This window comes from Kogia breviceps, chromosome 4, assembly GCF_026419965.1.
Source record: "Kogia breviceps isolate mKogBre1 chromosome 4, mKogBre1 haplotype 1, whole genome shotgun sequence".
Taxonomy (NCBI): Eukaryota; Metazoa; Chordata; class Mammalia; order Artiodactyla; family Physeteridae; genus Kogia; species Kogia breviceps.
The window spans coordinates 147206242-147231782 of record NC_081313.1 but is presented as its reverse complement, the minus strand read 5'-3'; the positions used below and the strand labels follow the sequence as shown (position 1 = coordinate 147231782).

At 42.9% G+C, this 25541-nt stretch overlaps 1 pseudogene; it reads right to left on the bottom strand.

The window, feature by feature from the left end:
• Positions 1 to 5599: 5599 nt before the first annotated feature.
• LOC131755775 (centrosomal protein of 78 kDa-like) lies at positions 5600 to 24170 on the bottom strand (annotated as a pseudogene).
• Positions 24171 to 25541: the final 1371 nt, after the last annotated feature.

Here is a 25541-nt window from a genome sequence, read left to right as displayed (position 1 = left end):
AAAGGGCTGTACTTCTACAACTCTTGAGAAATCAACAACCTTGACTAGACAGGGAAGGAAAAGTCTGCAAGTTGGTCCCTATATCCCGATCAGGGGATTCTTTTCCTCCTTCCCTGATTCACCAAAAAGCACACTTGCCCCTACTGTTCACATTCTCAAAATATGTTTGTTACTCTCAGAGCTCCTGGAATATATGTCCTCCAACAGTTGCCTTTTGTCAATGAACTGTGCTGCACACCTCTGCTGCTTATATTTTAGGATTTTTTTTTCCTTCGGGAGAAAGAAGAGTGGCTTGTTAAAACTACTGGTGGGAAGTAAGCATTAAGAATCACTTCACCTTCTTCATCAAATAAATCCACCTGAATTACTGGTTCTATGAACCAGACATGTAAGTCAAAAGTTTGATGAAGAACAGAATACTTTGAGTCTCAAACTATCTCTCCATAAATTACTTATTAACTACAAAGGGACAAATAATAACTTGACAGTGGAGAAAGTTCATGGGCACCACCTTAACCAAGATGCTAATGAGACAGAGGGCCATCAGGTGGCTCCTGTAAGGATGCACAGAGAGACACACTGTCACCTCTGTGGACCCCCATCCAAAGCACATCACATGAAACATCCATGAGGAAACAGTGGACAAACCCAGACCAAGGATCATTCTACACAACAACCAGCCTATACTCGTCACAAACTCTCAATAATAGGAAGAACAAAGAGGCTGAAGAATTACTTCATACTTAGACCAAAGTGACATGAGAACTAAGTGCAGCGCATGATTGTAGACTGGTTCCTGGCCTGAAAAAATTAGCCATTAAGGGTGTTACTGGAATAAGTGGCAAAATTTGAATATGGACGGTACATCAGTCAACAGTATCAATGTTAAATTTCTGACTTAGACCACTGTGCTGTGGTTTGGTAAGAAAATTTTGTTTCATTTAGGAAGTAATCACTATTTCCAGGGAAAAGGGCACAATGTCTCCTTACCCTTAAGGGGTTCAGGAGAAAAAAAACATGTATATATGGAGAGACAGTGAATGCCAAAGCAAATAAAGCTAAATAGTAATAATTGGTGAATCTAGGTAAAGCACATACAACAGTTCTTTGTACTAATCTTGCAACTTTTCTTTATGTTTGAAAATATATCTATAAGTATATATCTACATCTATATAGATACATAAAATCAACACACACCATTCAAAATAAAATGCGTCAACCTAAAATCCAGCCTATTCTTCAGGGATTGTTGGCAATCGGAAGAGAAACAAAGGCTAGGATACCAAAAGGGATTGGGTCAGTAGATTCATTCATTAGGAGGACCCTGAGTACATTTCTACTAACTTAAATTATGCTTTCATTTGAATAAAACATTTTGGACTGCCTTCAACTTAGTGCCAATTACTTACACATTTAAACACTCAAAGTGTGAACTCCATACTTTTCCCCAAGTGAGGCGCAAGGCTGTCAGTATTCTCGTGTGCTAACAATTAAGCAAGGCCAATTTCTATAACCTAACTATAGGACTTCTGGGTACGTAAACTTTACTCAGATGCCCAGTTCCCTATTTTCTTAGAAAATCCAATTTGCTCTGGGATTTCAAACACCACAGGCTCTTGTTTTTGTCACAACAAATGAACTATTTTATTCTTTAGATTCTTAAAAAGAAATGCAATGAATCTTTGCTCACTGCTAGCTTTTCTACCTCTCTCCCAATATCTCTTTGATCAAGCTTTTCCACCCACTCTGGAATAATCCAGGGGTAATTAGAACTTCTTACCTCCTTTAGCCCAAAAGGAGCCAATTCATCACAAACTGTCATGGATTCTGATTCTAAATTACCAAGAGCACAATTTCTAACAGAGGCAGGGAATCTTCTTTGCAATTAAAGTGATTGATTTCTTTGCAGACACAGTAGCATTTCACTTTTTAGTTCTGTTCATTCGGATCAAATGTGAGAAAATTCTTCCTCATTTTATTTTCCTTCCAAAGAACACGATACAACAAACATTAATCCCAGAGTGATACAAGGCCAGACCTGCAAGGGACTTAGGCAGAGCTGGACAACTATCAATGGGTCTTGTCCATTTTACGGGGTCTCAGTGGCTCCTTAAGCTCTAAAGGGGAAAAAAGGGACTAATTATTTGTTACATCACATAGTTCACCTAAGGGCTTGCCAAACCTTCCAGCATCTGCTAAGTTGTGACGAGACAGCATTAGATGTTTAGGTAAACATAGACTAGCACGGAACAGAACAATTTTGTTTCTTGTGCAGGCAAAGAACAGAGCCACAGTGCTGGGGATGAAGCGGTGTGTGGAGGTAAACATAAGCAACGTGGGAGCAAATCTGTTCTTTCTCACTTAGGTGGTAGGATCATGATTATGTGCTGTCACATTGTGAAAGACAAAAATAGTCAAAAGCAGTTTGGGAGAAGGAGGAGGACACTGCGGAGGCTCTAAAGGAACGTGAGGCCACCAAGGCTGACACAGATCTCCCAAGGCCGGAAAGACCCCTGTCTGTCCACTTTGCTTTTACTCTTAAAGACTGGCCAGGGCTACCCTGGTGGCGCAGTGGTTGAGAATCCGCCTGCCGATGCAGGGGACACGGGTTCGTGCCCCGGTCCGGGAAGATCCCACATGCCACGGAGTGGCTGGGCCCATGAGCCATGGCCGCTGAGCCTGCACGTCCGGAGCCTCTGCTCCACAACGGGAGAAGCTACAACAGTGAGAGGCCCGCGTACCACAAAAAAAAAAAAAAAAAAAAAAAAAGACTGGCCAGTTGTGGCTCCCGCAGCCTGTTGACCTGGGGCCTGCATCCTTATCTCCCCTTCCCCTCTCTCCACGTGGTTAGCAGACTGCCGTCCGTTCACTCACTTGAGACATACAAAGGTCAAGGTTTTCGCTCCATGAGTACCTTCCAGCGATCCGTGCTCCAGACAACAGTGACTATCCTTTCTCCTGGTGTGAATGCAGTGGCTCACCGTTTTCCAAACACTTTCGCACATATGTAAAGAAGAGTCTGGGAGGCCTCCAAGATTTTAAATTTTAGTAAAGAATGAAATTACATAGTAAGCTTTTGAAAAATGAAAACATCCACGTATGTGAGATTGTACCTCTGCCTTTACTGCAGGCTGTTTGTGAAGTGCAGGAAGCCCTGCCTTTCCATTCATTAAACAGACAGTAGTTGAGCACCTTCTAAGGGCAAGGCAGGGTGCCAGGTGATGGAGGTGGAGAAACAGGGCTTAGTCCTTGCTCTGATGGGGAAGGCACGTAAGCAGACACCCTCGGCACAGGAAAACACAGAATGAAGGGGCTGTGATGAGATAAACGGGTCACGCTTATAAGAACAAAGGAAAAGAGCATCCTTCCAATGCAGGAGACACAAACAAGGGCAGGAGGTTGGCAGGTGTCTTGAAGGAACGTCAGTCTTGCTGAGTCGGGGCAGGAACTCCAGGCTTACCCGACGTAGCATGGGCATATATGCACGCCACATTCCAAGAACCAGAAACACAAGAAAGAAGCCAGACCAGACACCACAAAGTTGTGACTGGTAGGCTCAGAAGTCTGGGCTTTTTTACGCACCAAGGAGAAGCACGAAGGGGAAGTGACCGTCCAACGGGCTGTGCTGCTCGGGGCAGGGAGGGGCAGAGGAGGCTGCTGACATGATCCGCGGAGCACTGACAGAGCTGGCTGTGGCAACGGGAATGGAAATAAGCGGAGATTCAAGAGACTTGGGGCCGGTACAAACCACAGGGACTTGTGACCATCAGATGAATGGATGAGGAAGGAGGCAAAATAGACTCTGAGCACTATTATATGTGAACACTTGGATGGCGTCCATGGACTGTCCGGCTTTTGCTGTTGAAACATTTACTGTCTTTAAACAGTCACATCCTGCACTGAGCCCTTGTTTTCAGCTTTCAAACATCCCCGAGATAAGTCAGGGAGTTATTTCAATCCTCCTTTTTAGAGATGAGAGAACCAAGACTGGCAAGGTTGAGCCCTAAGCAGGAAACCCAACTAACCCAACCAATTGGTGCAGAGCTGGGACGAAAGATCAGTATAGTCCTCATTACACAATACAACGAAACACGAAGACAGCTCCAAACTGTCCTAGCGGCATGTTTCCAGCCTAAGTGGGACAAAGTTCATACAACTTTATACCGTGAGCTGTGTTGTAAGGTGGTTTGTTGACAATGTCCATTCGAAAAGCCAACGGAAAGCTACCAGTATGCTGAATCATTAAAACCATGGATGTATAGGATTCAAGTCTTACACCTTTCTGAACAAACTACCCTTCACAGACGCTATTTTTAGACTCACGTTTTCCCAACATAAAGTTCATAAAAGAACAATCTGTCTAAAAAGCATGTAAAGAAATTCATTCAAAAAGGTTTAGATGTTTTAGGACTTTAATGTCCTTCACACGGTCAACATAAAACACTGACAATGGATGAACAATAGGGGAAAAGACTCTTCAGCAAAGATCTTCCCGAACTCACGGCATCACTGGTCAAACACCACAAAGAGAACAGTCACATGAACAAACAGTAAGGGAGTTTAACAGAGATTTTTAGTTTAACAGCATAGCTGAAAAACGAAGAACCAACCAACCAACCGTTCTTCTACCCACTGAAAGGAAAGTAAAGGCGAATCAGGGAGCTTCCAAATCTGGTGAAGCAGCTTAAAACGTGAGAGGGGAGGGGGAAGGGGAGGCACACAGCTGTTGAGAACGTAATACAATAATGCACAAGGTCAAGGATCCTAACAAATTCTCAAAGTCTCAACATATACCAACAAGAACCGTATTATTAAAAATATAAAGGCACAGAGATATAAATGCATAGAGATATAAACTACATGGTATGAAAAACAGACCTTGCTATATAAACATATAGTAAGTCACTTTTATCGCTTTATGAGAATAACCATATAAAGAAAGAAACCAGAAGACCCCACTGCTGTCATCTTGCAAAGGATCAGAATTCAGCACCTAGAGGGCCCCACCCACCCTCCATGCTGTGTGTCTGTATGTCTCTATAAACAATAACCTGCAATTTGCATATAATTAAACCCACAGGGGGCTCTGAATATGAGACCTACGCAGAAAAAGTAGAAGCAAAGACAACTGCAGCTAGAATTTGGTAGAAAAGCAAGAAAAGATTTTTTTTTTTTTTTTGCGATACGTGGCCCTCTCACTGTTGTGGCCTCTCCCACTGCGGAGCACAGGCCCCGACGTGCAGGCTCAGAGGCCATGGCCCACAGGCCTAGCCGCTCCGCGACATATGGGATCCCCGGACCGGGGCACGAACCCGTGTCCCCTGAATCGGCAGACAGACTCCCAACCGCTGCGCCACCAGGGAAGCCCCAAGAGAAGTTTTTTTAAAAGCTTCCAGTTCAAGTCATAATTAAGGTTAAGTTTCAACAGTTTGGCATAGCTGTGGATGTTTTGCTGTTCTCTGAAAAAAGAAGAAAATCTATCATAAGCATGTTCATTCGAGAAAAATACTGTGTGTGTTTAGGTTTTGTAGCCATGCCCAAGTGACTTTCAATTTTGTACACTGTTCAAGGACAGAGTGTATATTGGTTAGCATGTGCTCATAGCTGGTGCATCTCCAAAAAATGCTTCACAAAGGCTGCCAGCTTCTGGACATCTTCGATGGTGACAGCGTTATGCAGAGAGGCCCGAATGCCTCCCACGGATCCAGAAGAACCACCGATGCAGCCGCTAAGAGCAGGAGCACCGGGTTGAGCATCACGACGACCCTCCTTCCCCTCAACAGCTCGTGCGAGGGTCGCAGCACCTGACACCACCGTGTCCAACCTCCCACCTGAAAGCCAACGCAGGTGGCCAGGAGCATCACACATCTCAGTCATTAGAAAATTCCTTCCTAACGCTCACAGGTAACCTAGGTTAGCTCAAGCCTTCGATGAGCCTGCCGTGCAGGGGGCAGGGAGCGGGCAGCTATTCTCATGTGTGAGAACATACATCTTCCATGGGGCTTACAGAATTAACTACTCTCTCTGATGTTCAGGGGAGCAACAGTGTCTGTTCTTACACTGAACCGGCTTCTGCCAGCTGCACCAGAGATGGGATGGCACCCTTTGTGCTCTCAGAGCAGAGATTTTCAAAGGTAATTCTGACCAAAGCTCCTAGAAAGTGTGGCCCCCCCATGCTCTCGGCCATGGAACCATATTAAGGGGTCTGTAACCAGCAGCAGGAGAACCCCCGTAACAAATGGTCTTTCCCAACGAGTTACAGTACCTGCTACTCCAGGATGGGCAGCCTCCTACATGTGTTTCCTTCAGCGTCTGAAAAGTAAACCAGTTCTCTGACAAGCTTCTGGATGGGACGTGTACTCACCAACTATGCCCTTTCAGGGAGATCATATTGAGTTCAAGAGCTTTGTCGAGAAATCTTTTTTCTAAAGAATCATCTCCTTTGGTGTTGCCAATGAGGAATGGAATATTCATCTTGCTTCTATTTTGGGGCGCCACTGGACATCTGAAAAAGATGTTTTTTGTTCCAGCTTTTTTTCTGTAATGTGCAACTGCCATTAATAAAGCAACAGAAAAGTTTTAAAAACCATTTTCAGATGCAAACAAGAGATTAAAAAAAACATCTGTGCCAGGACATTTATAATTTACATAGGGAGACCACTCTTGCATATGGAACAGTGAGCTAACATTCTCGTATTCGACTCATACTTAATTTCCAAGAGCCTCAGTTTCCTCATCTGAATATTGGGAATCATAATAATATCTCCATTTCATACTAGTTATGACAATTCAGTGCTACAACATAAATGAAGCTTCCAACCCATGGCACTCACACAGCAATGTGAATAACCCTTTCTCTCCAAGGCTGCAGAGAAAAACAATAAGTTGTTCCAAATAGTGGGTGTAAAATATAAAAATAACAAGCAGCGTCTTTCAAAGCACTTAAAACACTGTATTGTCCCAAGCTGTGTGACCTTGAACAGGTGACTCAATCTCTCTGTTGTGCCTCTCTGATGTGAGGACTAAATGGCCACAAATTCTCTGCAGCCCTCCCAGCAAGAGGTGGGGCCTAGTGCTCCACACCTTTTGAATCTGGGCTGGCCTTGCGGACTCACCTTGACCAAGAGACTGCAACAGGAGTGATGCTGTGCAACTTCCAAGCTGAGGCCTCAAGGGGCATGCAGCTCCTCTACCTGCCCTCTGAAAATATCACTGCCATGTAACCAAGCCCAAGCTAGCCTGCTGGAAATAACAGGCCCAACCCACAGCCAGCACCAGCTGCCAGACAGATGAGGGGAGCCATTTAGACTCTAGGTGGATCACCAGATGACTTTGGTTGAATAAGTGATCTCAGATGAGACCAGCAGCAGAAACCACCCCACTAAGCCCAGCCCCACCTGCTGACTGAAAAGAATCCTGAGCACAAGAAATGGCTGTGGTTTTCAGTCACTGTCTTGAAGTGTTCTGTGATGCAAAAGTAGATAACTGATAGAATTTAGAACAGTGTCTGGAACACATTCAATGCTAGGTACATATCTATTGAAGTCCATAAATCTGTCTCTTTATTCTCAGCACCTTGCACAGGGCTCATACAGACTCTGAAAAATGAATGGGTCACGTTTCTCCTCGGATACGTTTGTATTGGACTTCAGATTCTCATTTGGAAAGTAAGCAAGCCAAAATTATCTCCCACTGACAACCAAAGAAGACAAACAGAAGAAGAGCTGGCATGCTATTCTGGATTGCAGGGAAAATATGTAATAACTCTGTCCATTTTCTCAAACACATCCTGTCATTCTTCCACTTCTACAGGGTGGGATTCATTTAAAGTAAACAAGACAGAAAAGCAGTGTGAGGAAGCCCCCATTCAAAGCTATGCTCGCCCCTCAGGGCACACATATAATTCCTGTTAAAGTTAATAGGAGTCAAGTGCACGGCGACAGACAGAAGAGACACAAGCAGGGAAACCAACTATCTGCTAATAGGCTGTGAGCCTGAATTCTGGGCCCCCCTTTGCACAGCTAGTAGGTATCCTGGTTGACATTTACATTAAAAATTTAGTGTCTACCCTCTTTGATATTCTGCTGCCTCAGGCTCCCCAGGTGACAGTCCAATGATAGAGCTGGAGCAGCTAAAACGACACGTAATTTAAGGGGACAATATATTACAAGGGGGAAGAATTAGGAACCTGCATTTACAAAGAATCTGTATTTACAGTCATCCCCCACACATTTAGCCATCCTACTGTGAACGTAGGTGGTACCATGACAGCAACAACGTCATAACAACTAGAAATTGAAGATTAACTTTGCACGGTGCCCGAGAGCGTCCCTGGTGTGGGGCTGAGGGAAGAAAACGATGAAGGGGAATCAGCTGCTCACAACCTGGCAAAACGGCTGTGGAGGGAATTCAAAGGCCACAGGACCAGCGCTGTGGAAGCACAGAGCTGAGCAAGTAACTCTGCCAGACAGAAGGCTGAAGGTTTCAGAGGAAGGGAGGTGGGAGGGGCAGGACAGGGGGAGACGAAGGAAGGGCATCTGGCAGAGAGCTGTCTCTGCCAAGGCACGGGGCACCCCAGCAAGTTCTCTGCAGCACCTGGGGTGCAGGGTGCCTGGCTGGGGGCAGGACTGCAGACCACAGAGGGCCCTGCAGACACGCTCTCCTGGGAACTGGATCGATCGGATCAACGAGGAGCATGCAGGTCTGCACAACAAGGAGCTCTGTGTTTTCGAAAAAGCACTACGACCGCCATAGGGGCTGGAGGTGGGGACACTGGGGGAGAGGCCTGCTAGAAAGCTCCCACAAAGAACTTCTAGGTCCACAGAATCAGGGCTCGTGACTAAGACAGGGACGCTGGGGAGTTTCAAGCATGGGCAGTAAATGCAAATGTCAATAGGGACCCAAGGGTCATAGAAATGAGTATAACAGGCCCAACACGACAGACTCAGCACAAACTCCCTATGTTACCTGTTAGCTGTGAGGGACTGTTCTTTACTCCCACAGAGAAACAGAGTCTCCCTTTTACTTAAAACATATGGCCCTCCCAGTGTGTTTCTCCCACTTTCAGAGACACGGGGATTATGAAATAAGACACCTGCATTTAAATCATCTTCCCATGTTCCACTAAGGGCTCCAATTGTGTGTATTAACCCCTGTGAGCCACACGGAGCAACTCCGTGGGCTGTGCTGGGCCACCGCTCCCAGGCGTTATCACCAAATCCCAGAGCGGGGGCAGGGCCTGCGGCCTGAATGAGTTGGGGGCAGGGAGAAGGTGCCAGGCTGACAGAGTGACAGCACGGGGTCAGGTGGGCGTGGAAGCAGCGGGTAATCCTGGGACTGTAAAACTTCCAGGACAGAGTCTGAGCAGCGCTGCCCAGGGAGTCTATGATGGAAGCTGATGAGGATGGTTGTGACCGAAAAAGCAGTACCACAGTCAGTCACAGAAATTTAGGAAATCCTGAATTAACAGAGCTATAAGGGTTTCTTGACTCAACTTCCTAGACCGTCTCAAGAGCTCTGGTGAATCGTGGACTCCCAAGAGGATAATTCATATAGGAACACAGTTTTCCCCAAATGCATGTGGCTGAAAAACCCACTGCATCTCTGGGATGAGTATTCTAGAATGCCCACTGAGAAACCCCGGGACTTCCCAAGGTAGGGGAAAGGCACCACCTCAGCAGGAAACAGCAGCTCACAAAGGTGGTGAGGGTTTAGAGGGCGCAAGAAAACCGCAGGCGGTTGGCAAGGGATGACAAGATGCTACTTTCAGTGGTGTCTGCTGCAAAAGACAAACCAGAAACAAGAAAGGGCACGGAGAGTGCATCCTGAGGTGAGAGAAGCCCACAAAAGAGTCACGAGGCCTCTCCTGACTGCCTAATTTTTTACATAAAAATTTAACTCTAAATTTGCCCACGATTAGGAAAACTAGACTAAAAATACAAAGATCTATTCCCTTCCATAGAGGTGGTTGCCATTAACAGTCTTTTGTGCATTTTCAGGATCAGATACACAAATGTGTACACATGAATATATGCGTGTTTCAATATGTACATACATACATATATAGTATTTACAAATACACTGTGGGTTTCTAAGTGGAATAATAGACATGTCCTTTTCTACACCTGCTCTTTTTCCTTTGGACCTGATGACGTATCAGGCCATCTTCCCAGTCTGCTCACAGGCCTTCCCCGAGCTCCACACACACGTTCCTCCCTACCACGGATGGATCCTCATTTCCTTCATCAGACCCCCCCCGAAGGACATCAAGGTTGTCGCTAGAGTTTCCCCATTACGTAAGTCTCCCTCATCGGACTTGCGGGTGCCTGTTTGATGCACGCTCTGTGCAAGGCAGAGTACTGGCAGAGGGCAGGTGCCTAGAAGTAAAAGTCTTTGGTCAAAGAGCAAGAGAGTTTTGAACTTTGATGGATGCTGCAAGCCTCACTCCAAATTTGAACACATTTGTTATACTTAACATATGCAACGTGTGTTTGGTCCCTCGTCTACACCAGATGTTATCAGTCTTTAGAATTTCTGCCCATCAGAGGGAAGAAAATCCCATGGTTTTAACCTGCATTTCCTAAAGAAGTTGGCCCCTCTTCATCTGTCTAGTAGCCAGCTGTGTTTCTTCTGAGTGGTTTGCTCATACAGTTAGAAACCACCCACTGCCTTTATAAAATTTGGTTATCCTTTTGCATTTATTGGTGGGTTCTTCTCTGTATCAACAGTCACCATTATATGTTAATACACTACCAAACTTTTGTGTCTGTCATTTTGTTTTGTTTATGTCTTGAACTGTAGAAAAGTTTTACATTTTCATGTAATTAAATACCTTTGAGTTTATGGCTTCCGAGTTTTATGGCTTACTTAGGAAGGCTTCTGTACTCCCTACACTTACACAGAAATTCTCTCCTATATTGTGTATTTGCTTCTTGCATTTAGCTGCATTTGCATCTTTTCGACTGACTAGAATTTGTGTATGCTGTGATGCCAATAGCTAATTTCTGTTTAAATGAATTAGCAATGCTTCAATCAGTCAATTAAACAAAAAGTCAAGTTAGACTTTAAAATTGTCTAAGTTAAAATACAATTCTCAAGTAAACAGGGACCAGTTTCTGGACTTTTCCACCGATCTGTCTTTCCCTCTGCCAGTGCCAGTGGCTTTATATGTTGATGGATCATATGTTAACATTATATTTTATTAATGTTAACATGTATGTTTAAAATATTTCATCTATCCTTTTGCACTGACTTTTTCAGGTGAACACTGAACTGACTTCTAGATATTTACTAATTTTTGTGACTATTACGAATGGGATCTTTCCTCGTTTTTTATTGTTATTTCTGGCTTATGGGAAAGTAGCTGACTTTACATATTTAGACACAACTGATCACAATTCTGAACATGATCATTTCTAATTTTTCCACTGATTCGTATATTTGGGAAAAAAAAAGCCCATCATTATCATCTGTGATTTTTGTTGTTTCTTTAGTAAATAAAGCCTCTGGAACCAGCCCCCGCCAACTCTCCGCATGTTCTTATCCTGCCTGATCCACTTCCCCGCTGTACCTGACCCTAATCTGTCTGCGCTGCTGTACAACACTGTCTGTTCACAGGGCTCTGATGACAAGAAAAGCTATTCATATCTGTAAAGCGCCAAGGGCTCTGCCTGCTTTATTTTATTTTGGGGTTGTCACTAGACACATCACATGCTTCCCTCTCTTTCACAAGGCCTGCACCCCACGTGAAAGGGAGAAAAGGTGACCTCATATCTTGATATGGATTTTGTCACTTCAAGAGCTTTATCATAGTAGAATTAATATCTAATACATATTAAACACTATGTGTCAGGAACCTCCTAGGTGCGTTCCATAAGAACCACAAATAATACTGACAGCTAACCATTCAGGAAATAATTAAACATTGAGGCATAACAATTAAGGCTGTTTTAATTTTAGCCCACCGGACATATAAGGGGTATAAGTTCTAGTAGCATTAAAAAAAAAGAAAGAGTTGCCAATTCTAAGAGTAGCTTTTCCTTTTCGACCACTTCCCAAAATTATAGTTCTCTTTTTCTGTCTAGCAGCTTTGGATGGTTCCTTCACCGATGGAGAACTTATCCACTGGTACTGAGAGAGAAATGATAAATATGCCATTTAAGTTACAGGTAATTGAGGAGGGTTTGATCTTCACTGCAAATTAAGATATTTTAAGTTAATAAAAGGTCTTCAATCTGCATTTCTGGGAAGCTAAATTAAAGCATCACACACCATTTTCAAAAACAGAAAAGCCATTTCATTTGAATAAAAACTTAGTTTTAAGATGGCAGGAAGTAACTTGATAATTTTCTTTTAAGAAAGAAAGAAAAACAAGCCATTAAAGAGAAATTCTTCCGAGAGAATTAAAACATGTTATATAGCTCTGACTTGGCACTCCTTCCATTCTGCAGACCTTTTTACATAACTGCTTTCATCACAGAATGATTTAAAGTCAAATAAATTGAAATTAGAGTAATTATTTCCCAATGAGTGGCTATTTCCATTTAAAACAAAAAGCCAACTATTATTGCTTTTCTCATAAAATTAAATATGGAATCTACATTATGCAATTGTACACTTATTTCCTCCTTTGTGTATTCTAGTTTCTTCCTCACAAACTTAAGATGACATACTGCAGACTGCCCACAGTGGGTAAGATTTTGGCAGGAGCAAAGGTCAACTTTAAACATTTTGCATCTAAAGTGGCTTTGGATACCTTTGGATAGAAAGTACAGCCTGAGCACTGTCCAGACACTTAGATACCCAAAGGGCATCTAAGATAGCAAACCAAAGTCCTGATATTCCTGCAAAAGCTGCTCCTCCCATCGGCCCCCTCCTTCTAAGTGATACCACCCAGTTGCACACATAATCATCAACGACTTGTCTCCGTGTTACTATTTCCTTCATACCCCACATCCAATCTATCGGCAAGCCTTGTTAGCTACACCCTCAAATCACAACCTGAATTCAAGCGCTTTTCACTTGCTCCAAACTTCCGACCGAAGCTAAGCCAGAAACATCTCTTATTTGGGCCACTGTGATAGTCTCCCAACTGGTCTCCCTGTTTCTCTTCTTTTTCCCCCCAAGTCCATTCTCTCTACCAGCTCACCTTATTCATATACTATTTGGATCATGCCTTTTTCCAGTTCAATACCCACTACTCATTTAGAATAATCCAAATCTGTACTCTGGCCTTCGAGACGTTATAAGATCAGACCCCTGGCTAGCACCCTGACCTCATGTCATACCACACTCTTCTTCACTCAGTCCTCTGGCCATGTCGGCCTCCTTGCTTCTCCTGAAATACTCCACCCACCCACAAGCCTGCACACTCACGGCCTCCTTGTCCTGGAATGTGCTTACCCCGGATCTTCCGTGGCTTGCTCCTCTCTTCATTCAGGTCTCCGTGCAAGTGCCACTTCTCCAGTGACGCTGTCCCCTAACAGACCTATCCAATGGAGTCCTACCCGCCCCCCCTCACTCTCCTTACATTAAGATATTTAGGCACTTCCTACTATCTCAAATTATGTTACTTATCTGTTTATTCATTGCCATCTGAACTCCTTCACTAGGATGTAAGCTCCATGAGGGCAAGACTTTTGTCTGTCTGGTTCACTGCTTTAGCCCTAGTGCCTAAACCTGTATCTGGCACACAGAAGATATTAAAAAAAATTACCTGTGAATCTGACAAATGAACAAAGTACTCCTTGCAAGAATTCAGAGGTTGCACAGGAAAGAAATAATGCTCTCGGTGGAAGCAGGCTTAGTATCTAGGGTCACCTCTATTCAGAGTAGAGATAAGAATTTACAAGTATAATTCACTTTAATTACAACATCATCTGCTAAAAACATAAGGGAAGTGAAAAACTAGAAAAGTACAGTTGAAGCTTCAACAACATGGGTTTGTACCTCGCGGGTCCATTGACACACGGATGTTTTTTCAATAAATATGTACTATCGTCCTACACGATCCAAGGTTGGTTGAATCCACAGATGCGGAACCACTGACTATAAACTTCTACCCAGATTTTCAACTGCGTAGGGGTCGGCACCCCTAACCCCATGTTGTTCAAGGGCCAACTGTATATGATGAGGAAAGTTGATCACAGTAAGTTTTAAAAACTGTCAATACGTGAACAAATTCTTTTTGTTTTGCTATATGTTAATCAATTTTAAAACAGTGACCACATACCAACAGGTGGATTTTTTCTTATTACCAGAACAAGCAGAGTTCTGTTGGTTTCAAGGGCCTTTAGTAAAGCCTTTGCTCCTTCACTGGTGAGGCCACAGTGTTGCAGGTCAAGTGCTTTTGATGAAAGACAAAAGGTCACTGGCTAACTCTACAGATTTAACATATAGACAACTCTCAGTTTCTCACGTGTGGAAGAGTCCTGCACAACACAAGTCATGGCAGGATTGTAATTTGGGGTATGGAAAAACAACAGAAACCTATACGCACACACATAATGCATAATCCAATTTAAAAACCTCTTCTTGGATGTGCAATGATAACCCTGGCTTTAGTACCAATAAATCACCCAACATAGTTTACAATTACAGAACTGTATAACTGTATACAGAAGAACTGTATATAACCTATGAGCAAAAAGCATCACAAAATGAATCTCAGTTCATAATTAGCAAGGGCGGCACTGGCACGTAAACCTCACGAGCAAAAACTGGTGGAGCTCAGAGATGCACGGCATTCTTTGGATCATGATCTTCAGCTCTAAATCACACTTGAAACTACTTAAAAGGGGAAAACAAAATAGAAGAAATGTAATAAGTGTTAGTTTTAGAGCAAAAAAGACAAGTCTAAGAGGATACAAATAATAACAAATTCAAACAATGTGTGAACAGACAATCCATACTAAAAACCTATCATGAAAGCATGATGCTCAAGAACTCTCTCCATAAAAAGTCAGACAAAAACCAGAAAAACTGATCATGAGTTCTAGTCGTTCTGGGGCTGAACAAACTACTCATTTAAACCAAAGGGATCATCACCAAAGCACAGGTATTTAAAACTATTCCATGAAAGGAAACTATGGTGAGTCTTTTTTTAAGCGTTGTGTGGACCATCACGTTAAAGTAACTGGAGTCTTTCAACACCCCCATGACACACAGAAATAGCAAGTCAGACATACGGATCTGACAGGATATGATACAAGCCTTACAAGCTCTCACTACAGAAGAATGGACACACGCTCTAATTAACCAAATAGCCAGATTAATACAAACAGCCAGTAAACCTCACCAGTAAATCAAATGAATACAAAATAAAACAAAATGTGGTTATTCTCCTATCAGATTAAGCCAAGATTCTGTACGAAGAGCCTTGAAATAATGTCTATACCCTTTTGATCCAACAGCTCTCTTTCTAAGAATTTAACAAAAACAAATAGTCAGAGATATAGGTAAGGATATATATCAGAGTACTATTTGTAAGTGAAAAACTCGACAAAGCTTATATACAAGAATGGATAAGCTATGTGCACTGTGGCATACTCACATAATGGAATACTGAACAATCGCAAAAAACGATGCAGGAGATGCAAATTTACTGACATGCCAAAATGCTCATACTAAATTAACTGAAAAAAGTTACAAAATTGGGAGTAATCCTACTGGCACAGAAAATGGAGAGGTACTCACTTTTGTAGTTTTACATTTTTTTACAAGTGCTACAAGCCAGTGTTTGTGAGAGGCAGGCTTCACGTCCACTGTTGGGGTGGACTACAAACTGGCATAGCATTTCTGGATGGTAACTCGGCGATGTGTATCAAAAGTCTTACAAGTATGTCACACTCAGGTCATTCCACTTCTAGTTGCTTACTCTACAGAAGTAATCCCGATGGACACAGAGACGTATATACAACGTATTCACAATGTTTCTGACAGGGAAAAGCAAACTGTCTAAATCGAATGGCAAAGAACTGATTAAACTATGGGACATCAATATGATGGAATACTACGATACATCATTAAATGAAAAAAGCAGGAATATGAAATAGCAAGTATACTACAATTTTATTTTTTTATCCCCAAGTGGACAAAATATATTCATAGAAAAAAAAGACTGAAAGTATACCCACCAAAATGAACAGTGATTATGTCTGGGTATTAAGATTATAGGTAATTGTTCTCTTGTAACTCTGCATTTTCTATAAAGAATATATGCAACTCATAGAGAAAGTTTACGAGCAAAATAAAACCTATCAGAAAAATGAGGCTTTAAAAAAATCCTATCACAACAGTATCATGCCAAAAGCTAAGCATATATCATATTAAAAATTCAATATTTTCAATTTTAGAATTGACCTCCAAGCCACAAATCCTCACTAAGAGATTCCGTAAAAGCACTTGCACCCAGGTCACCCATGAGCGTGTTGTAGTTCAGAGTGACGTGCCTCAAACCAGCCATACAGTCAAAATCAGATCTCCTGGAAGGAAAACTCTCAGCCCAGGTGTCTGCATGCCTTCTGGTGGTCTGATACTTCACAGATTTCACGGGATGAAATTAAGATGCTTGAATAAGGAAACAGGGTGTGCCTACTGAGTATGGCTTATTACGTCAGAGATTTACACACACACACACATATCAAGCATATATGGCAGGGGAATCAAGCTGAGAAATTAAACAGTCAGTTCTGGTTTACGAGTCCAGTGACCCAGATTCTAGTCCGTCAGAGATTAGATTCCAGCCACTGGATGACCTGTTTCTGAACAGTTATGTAAAGCTGGACAACTCAATGACAGTCTAGGAATTATTTTCCTTAACTTCTAAGTCAGGGAATTGGTCCTAAATTCTATGACTGCTGAGGCTCTAAATGTCATCATTCTGTCCTCCAATGGTCTCCAAACACCGGACTGGATAGGGTAACCCATAAGAAAACTTTTTAATATGCATCTTATTTATTAACAAATTATATACACCAAGTTCTATACATATAATGTATGTACATTGTTTATAAACCACACAGATAGTTTTAAAATGATACAAAGGCAAATAGGTTCTAATATTTTCTTTTCCTAAATCTAAGGCATTATTTTAATATTATTTTAAAATATTTATTTGTTTATTTGGCTGTGCCAGATCTCCAGTTGCGGTATGCCAGATCTTTTAGTTGTGGCATGCGGGCTCTTAGTTACGGCATGCGTGTGGGATCCAGTTCCTCTGAGCAGGGATCGAACCTGGGCCTCCTGCATTGGGAGCGCAGAGTCTTAACTGTTGGACCACCAGGGAAGTCCAAGGCATTATTTTAAAAACTGTGTTACAAAACGGATCTCACGTGCTACCTAGGGTATGCACACAGACTTTAGAGGCCTGGACTATGCACAGCCAGTTTGATGTGCCTTGGGAAAAATAATGGTTTCACATTTCACCACAAGTCTTGTCTTAAAGACATTCAATTCTTTATATTCATAAAATAAATTTTGGTAATAGAGAACACTGACTGTAAATGAAAAAATCTTATCACATTCTTGAGAAAATAAAGGACTCAAAGTGCCTTTGACACTCTAAAACGAAAATTATGAGTGTCATTTTTCTATTAACAGTAACTTCTAAAAGCTCCAAGCAAAAATAACAACAATTACTTACAAATTAGTGATTGCTAATAACAGCAATCAATGATTGTAATTAATTACTGTAATAAATCAAAAACTATTTATACAAATTAGTTCATTTAAACCTCATAATGAGGCAGAGAGTTTAAGTGATTGGTTCATGGTCACTAGCTATGAAATGGGAGAAAGGGCACAGGAACCTAGGCCATTTGGCTTCGGCACCCATTCTCTTGACTGTTTTCAATCCCAGGGGTCAACGGACTTGCCCTCTATAGGATCAAAGAATTTTTCAATTTTTAAAATCTAAATTTAAACATTTCCAGCTTTGTGGGCTATACAGTTTCTGTTGCAACTACGCAACCCCACTGGCGTAGGGTGAAGGTAGCCATAGCTACCATGTAAACAACGGGTGCCACTATGTTGCAAAAACACTTTCTTTACCAGGTGACAGGCTGGATCTGGCCCACCAGCCATAGTTCGCCTATCCCTGATCTGCACCATCAAACTATTAAAAAGGCTTCGTGTCAAATTATTAAATAACTTTAGGCCTAAATACAGTCATTATAACCACTGTAAAGTTGTTAAGGCATTATTTAAAAAACTATATTTACAAATTGCTGATGTAGTGATTTTTATTAGCTTATAAACTACAGCAGCTGGTAAACACTTGATTCATTTAAGTCTTGAAGACTAGAATGGCATAATTTTTCACAGTATCACAATCAACGTTTTCAGTAAATAAAAATACATAAAAATATTATGATGTATTATATATTAAATCTCTTATTTCTAAAATTAAGTGGACTATCTTTACTAAATGGTAGAATCCCAAACTGAAAACTGGTCATATTCTTTCAACAAAATGAAAGCTGCACTCACATGTGCCAAAAGACAAAAATTAACTGCCATCTGTATCAATATATTAATGTGCTTCAATCACATATGTTTTCATGAAAGTTCAAACATAAAAAAATCACCTTTAAGTTCTTGGCCATGTGATCTGCTCCCTGCCATGTCACATTACACCCCATGAAGTTTACTGTCTTCAGAGAGATAGAGTTCTTTACACCTTTGCAAATAACTAAAAGGGAAAAACACACACACACACACACAATAAGATGAAGAGCCTATACATTTGTCAATCTTGACTTATTTGCTTTTCCTAAGTCTATTGGAGGTTTATAGCCACATTTGTAAAATCATTAACTGCAGTCTTCCCAAATAGGTAACTGATGAACAGATGCATTCTAAAATTGTCAGTAACAAAGTGTTCTTCCAGTTAACAGCAGCAGTTTAATTGTATTTAGATATTAAACCTGAATACACTGAATACTGCAAACTTTATTCCTAACCACTCAGTAAAACACTACATACCTTTTGAGACATAGGAAAAAAAAAGAAAAACCTAAAAATCTTAAGACTCTTCCTATTTTCATTTCCAATAATACTTCCCAATCTTGATGATCAATCAGTGATTTAAATGTCAACTATAAACCCAGTATTTTATTAGCTGCTATGCAGTATACTAGAGCCATAGAAGAGAGAGGACCTCAAACCCTCTGCTCCCTCAAATTGAAAGGCAGGCTTCCTGACCCCTCCAGACCACTACTGGACACAGGCAACACACACTAATGTTTCAGGACTCCAACTAACAGTCACCTGCTTTGTGATTACTTCCATGACACACCCCCACTAACACCACTGAGTTTGCTGCTCTTATGGGACGTGACATATATTTCCTATTTTAACACAAACCACAGTGCGTTATAATTATGATTGCAGATACATATTCTAACAATTTAAAGATCACGATGACATTTTTGCTCTTTACATCTTGCTATTTCCCTTCCCATAACATTTCTTGAAGAGAAACATTAAAATACAGACAAACAGGGCTTCCCTGGTGGCACAGTGGTTGAGAATCCGCCTGCCGATGAAGGGGACACAGGTTCCTGTCCCGGTCTGGGAAGATCCCACATGCCGCGGAGCGGCTGGGCCTGTGAGCCATGGCCGCTGAGCCTGCGCGTCCGGAGCCTGTGCTCCGCAGTGGGAGAGGCCACAACAGTGAGAGGCCCGCATACCGAAAAACAAAACAAAACAAACTAACAAACAAAAATACAGACAAACACAAAAAACAGAAAATATACAAAATGTGTGGTTTGTGGCTTAACAGAAACTTAAGTAAATCAGTTGTGACAGTAGCCAGCATGACAAACTTCCACGGTACAAAGGAGAATGGACCAAGGTTTTAGCAGGCACAGGAGACACTCCAGGCATGAACAACACCAAGAGAAGGTACACAGGAAGTAACGTGGTGTGTAGGAAATCATGAGGCCAGTCTAATGGGAAGGGACTTAAACAAGACTGAAATTCACTTTCTAAACCTCTATCTCCAAGTGGACAATTCGCAAGACACAGGTGCACCAAAGTGGCTGATTTATTCAATCCCTTTAATGGGGAGAACAAGTTTAAATTTTTATTGCTATAGTTTGCCCCAAAAGCAACTATCAAATGTTGGCAGGACACAATGAAGGCTTACCTTTGTTAACATAGTTAAGTCTCTCTCTCTCACAACTAGCCATGTAGCTCCATGTTCCTTAGCGCACCGACGCACTTACTCAGAATTTAAGAGCTTTACACAACTAGAAGGTCACATCTTTACTTCTTATCGCAGGAACATGACTTCTGTAAACTTTATTTCTGTCACAAGCTAAACCAAAACTATTGTAAAATGAGTGATTTAAACCATATATATTATCACCATTAAAAAGCATCTAAATAAAAAAAAAAGCATCTGCTCTGTGCTAAGGATTGGAAACGACTCCTGCCCTTAAACCTTCATTAAGGAGATGTATAAACTCAAAATTTCAATCACATGAGATAAAGTACCATAACCTTTATGCACAGAGGTTCCTATGGAGGCAAAAAGTTATATCTAAGGGACGGCTTCATGATAACCCTGAAGTACAATGCAGAAAGATGAGACCATGCAGAGTTGGAGTACAAGGTACATTAACTGCACAGGGAGCATCTGTGCAAAGACACTCAAGGCTGACACCTGCTGGGCACAGTAAATACTGCAGGTGGTGATGACTTAGAGGCCAGGGGTCCAACTGTGAGAACAGATAGAAAGGAAAATAGAGATGCTGGCCTAAGCAAGCCTGGGAGACAGCATGGACTGTATCCCACAGGTGATGAGGCCCGGGGCTACCAATGGCTGAGTAAGGGTGCCTCCGCTGATTAGAAAAAGGCACCCCGCTGCTGAAGGACTGATTACATAAAGGGAGTGATCACAAAAAGCTCCCCTTCCTCAGGGTCAAAGAGCCCCAGGAGGCTTAGCAGAGCACAGTTCAGACTACAGGCCTCTGTGCAGAGCACACGCTGGGCGGCTAGTATGCACTAACTCTGTGTGGGCAAGCCATTAGCAGCATTATTTTAAGCGTATCTTCTTACGTTAGAAGATCATTTAACCTGAGTAGGCAGATGAACTCAGAGGAACTGAGCCCAGGGGCCGTGAAACCACCCAGGAGCTTCTGCCATAGTCTGGGCAAAATGTAATATAGATGGAGAAGCAAATTTAGGAGGAGGCCAAAATCCACAAGCTAGACTCACTGGATGAAAAACATAAAGTTCAGTGAAGGACCTCTGAAGAGAATGGGCTCTGCAATCAACTTTTCTTACATTCAATATAAAATATTAGGCAAAATTAAGTACCGTGGCCTTTCAGGTCCCTTCCAGCTCTAACTTCTTTTAATTTCTAACTTATTTCTCTGGTTAAGTAAAGTCCCTTCAGAGGTACAGAACAGTTCCTACACCTGAATGGGATGCAAAGAATAATCTGACTTCTCTTCACCAGGGGATGAGTTGAACTGTCCTTGCAGAAGAGATAACAGATGGTATCTGTTATCTGGGTGTGAACAGATGTTATGTATAATCTGGGTGTGAACCCCAGATCCTAGAAAAGGGCCAGGCACACGACAAGTATTCAGCTTTCTGAAAACAAATGAACCATCATTTTCTCTCCTCAATCTTCACACCCTTCCTCTGCTGGCTACTTTCTCTCAACTTATAAACATCCTCAAATATACTCACTTAAAAAACTCTCAGACCTATGATTCTTTGTATCATCTTGTGGGTAACCTAAGAATCTCGCATGCCTTCAAACACCTGTCCTCGCAAAAAGCCCAGATCTGAACCTTGGGCCCAGACCCATCTATGAGGGCCCTCTAAAGCACGGAAGATGGAGTAAGATCCTCTCCCCACCCCCAATCCCTTCCTACTGAGCTCTGTATCGCACAAAAAGATGCAGCTGTAAACTGTCACCCACGTTTGCTGCCCTTCCTTTTCCAGCTGGTCACCAGGCCCCACCCATTCTCTCTCGGATCTCCAAAATCCAGTCCATCCTTTTATAACTTAAGTGGGACCCTTAGATTACAATTCACCCTGCACCCAATCAACTGCCTTCCACATGGAGGTCCGAGTGTGTTCTAAACCAGAAGTCCATCTCATTGTTCTTTAGGGTTTCCCACAGCCTTCAGGATAAACATCCAAACTTCCGACAGGACAGCCAAGGCCCCTTTCTGTTGGGCCCCACTAAGTTTCCAGTATCAACTCTCATTTCTTTCCCAAGCCCTGAGTTCCAGTCCAGTACATTAGTTTTGCCATATTTTTATATATTTCTCAACCTTTGACACACTGCTCCCTCCTGCCACCCCAGGAGGTTCTACTCTCCTTAGAAAGGATGCCACCTCCTCCAAGAAGCCTAACCTGAACTTTCCCTTTTAGGATTCTGTGCTCTGCCAAGGGGAAAGGTGGGGTGGAGGGATAAATTAGGAGTTTGGGATTAACATATACACACGGCTATATATAAAATACGTAATCAACAAGGGCCAACTGCATAGCACTGGGAACTCTACTCCACATCCTGTAATAACCTGCATGGGAAAAGAATCTGAAAAAGAATGGATATATGTATAACTGAATAACTTTGCTGTACACCTAAAACTAACACAATATTGTAAATCAACTACACCCCAACGTAAAATAAAAATTAAATTAAAAACAAAATGATTCTGTGCTCTGCAACACCAGAACTCACTTCTTCCAGGGCACTGACTACTATGCTTGTGTCTACCTGCTGCCCAGTAGAAGGGGAGATTACCTAGGGCAGAAGCATCGTCTCCAGCAGCCCTTGGTTCTGACAACTCAGTCAAGTGCCAGGATACTTTACACACATAACCTGCTTAATTAATTCTAAGAACACACAGAAAGAGTGGCTTTTAATGTCACTTTACAAGTGTGGGGATTGCAGTTCAAAAGTAACCTGCCCAGGCCACAGAGAGCATAAGCCCTTCAATTCAAACACTAAGCTTCCTTCACACTGGTGCTCTTTCTACTATATGATACGACTATTGAAAAAAAGATTTTTTTCCCTGAGCCTTGTTTTAATGGAAAGGGAATGAAGCTGGGATATATCCATTTCCTAATCGCTTTGGTCTGTACCAGACAAAGTCATTCAACAGACCAGGTAACATCTGTGCAACAATTAACGATGCTCCAAACTGTGCGAAGTGTTCTACATTGTAGAGCCTACAAGCATGAACACAGTGCATCCTTGTAACTGCCACAGAGACTAGGTCCTGTTCAGCCCATGCTACAGATGAGAACACTGAGACCTAGAAGCTTTAAGGCACTCGGCCGGCCGGGGTCACCGAGCTGGCAGGAGTCCTAGGCCGCACGCCCCGTCTAGTGCACGCACACCCGGGCACTGGGCACCGGTTCGAGTGCCCACCCTTCACCTTGCACCATCTAAAACCCCGCTCCGCAGCGCCCACACGAGAGCCCCTGGAAGCGGGAACTACAAACCTGTCTCGCCAAGCCGTGGCTGGAAGAAGCTCTGGATACAGATCAAGGGCAGACGGTGCCCAGGAGCGACGCCCAGTCCACCCCGCGGAGGCGGTCGGCTTTAAGTCCAGCAGGCCCTCCCGCAGGGAAGTGCACAGGGCGAGCAGAGGCAGCGAGTCCTGCAGCTCGCACAGGTCCTCACAGCGCGAGAAGAGATCGGCCACGCAGTTCCGGCGCACCTTCACCGAGTGGTCATGGCCCGAGCGCGGCCTCGGGGACGCTGGCTGCGGACACGATGCCCACACCCGCCTGGGGGCCCCGGCTCGCCTCCCGGCCCCTCGGGTGCCCACTGCCCGGCGGCTGCGGCCCCGCAGCGTGCGCAGGACCCGCGTCGCAGCCAGGCGACATAGGGCCACGGGCCGCAGCTATGCCAGCCCCTCCATGCCACGGCGCAGCGCAGGCCCATGGCGCCAGCCTCATCGCCCGACGTGCGCGCGCGGGGCTGCGTTCAAACCGGCGGGCGGCCCCGTGGGGGCGGGGCTCGTGGACGTCTGCGCGCTCGCCCTGCGTCTGCACGCATCCCCGCCTCCCATGGGGACCCGGCCTGAGGAGCAGGGGCGTGAGCTTTGAGACTAGGGCGGCCCGAAAGGTAGGCGATGTGGAGAATTTGGGGTTTCCAAAAAGCGTTTGCTGACTGATCCAAAGAAAAGTGAAACATGGTTGTATCAATGCATTTTAAAAGTAGTAAAACTCCCCATAAGTGTCTGTGCTCTCCCCGCCCAGGAGAGAGCGTGCACTCCGTGAGGGACACATGAAAGGCTGAATGAACGTCTGCCTGTGGTCCCTTACCTGGTGCACGAGTGTGTGAATTTCTGCGGAGAGCTCTTAATTTCTGTAGTTTCTGCTGACTTGACACGGTGGTTGGCAAGTGGTGACTTACTCCATGCATTCAGGACATGATCGTGGTTACTAATAATCACTTTGTTCTCTCTGCGCATGTCTGTGACTTAATATTTTCTTTTTGTAAAGACACCAGTCATATTGGACTAGAGCCCACACGTTTGACCTCATTTTACCTCAATTACCTATTTAAGGGCCTTATCTCCAAATACAGTCATATTAGGAGGTATTGGGGGTTAAGACTTCCACATATGAACTTGAGCAGGACACAATTCAGCTGACACTAGAAGGTGAGAGTACTTTAGCAAGTAAGTAACTATTTTTTAAAGTGAGTTGCTTAAAGATATGAATTTACTCAAGAAGAACAAGAAGAAATTACATAACACTGTACGTTATACAAAGATATTAAATTAATTATAATGACATCCCGTGAGATCCGCATTAAGTTAGACTAAGCAAGATGAAGCAACTTATCCAGAATTGTATAGTTAGTACTTTCCAGAATTTAAACCAGGTATTTTCCCAGTTCCATTCTCACATTATATTTTCGTTTCATTATTTGAAATGAATCTTGAGTCTTCATTTTGCTTAGTTTCTGAAGTTATATGGGGACAGAATGGAGTTGGATATTTTCAGTGACATTCACACATGGGGAAGGAAATTGAGTCCAGAAGCTTCCGCGATGTTTCCATGGAGAATGCTAACAACAGAACCAGAAACACCGTTATCCTTTTGGTTCAGTCATGTTTTGTAACACACTCCAAGAATTAATTTTAAGAGGCCCAATGTTTACCAAACTTTCACCAAAGGGCTTTTGTGGGGTCCTCTAGTAATATCTAAGAGACTTCTTACTTTCACATTCCAAGCCACTTAAGACCACGAGTTCTGATTGTTCTTTGTGAGAAAATCAAGTGACAATCATAGCTCGTAATTTAGGATGGTTTCTTCAGGGCCCAGGCAAAACCTAATACACAGTAATAATCATTGTTAATTGCATCTTTGACAATGATCAGTCGGGTATCAAAGAGGTGTATAAATTGGGAGAAATTATGAATCAAAGAGAAACATAGGCCACAGATATTTAATTAATGCTCAATTATGTATGAGTTTAACTTTGGTTAAGTTAATTTTCCTTCCTCTAGACAATTTCCAATTCATCTCCACAAAGAGACCAGAATAATCACCTTCC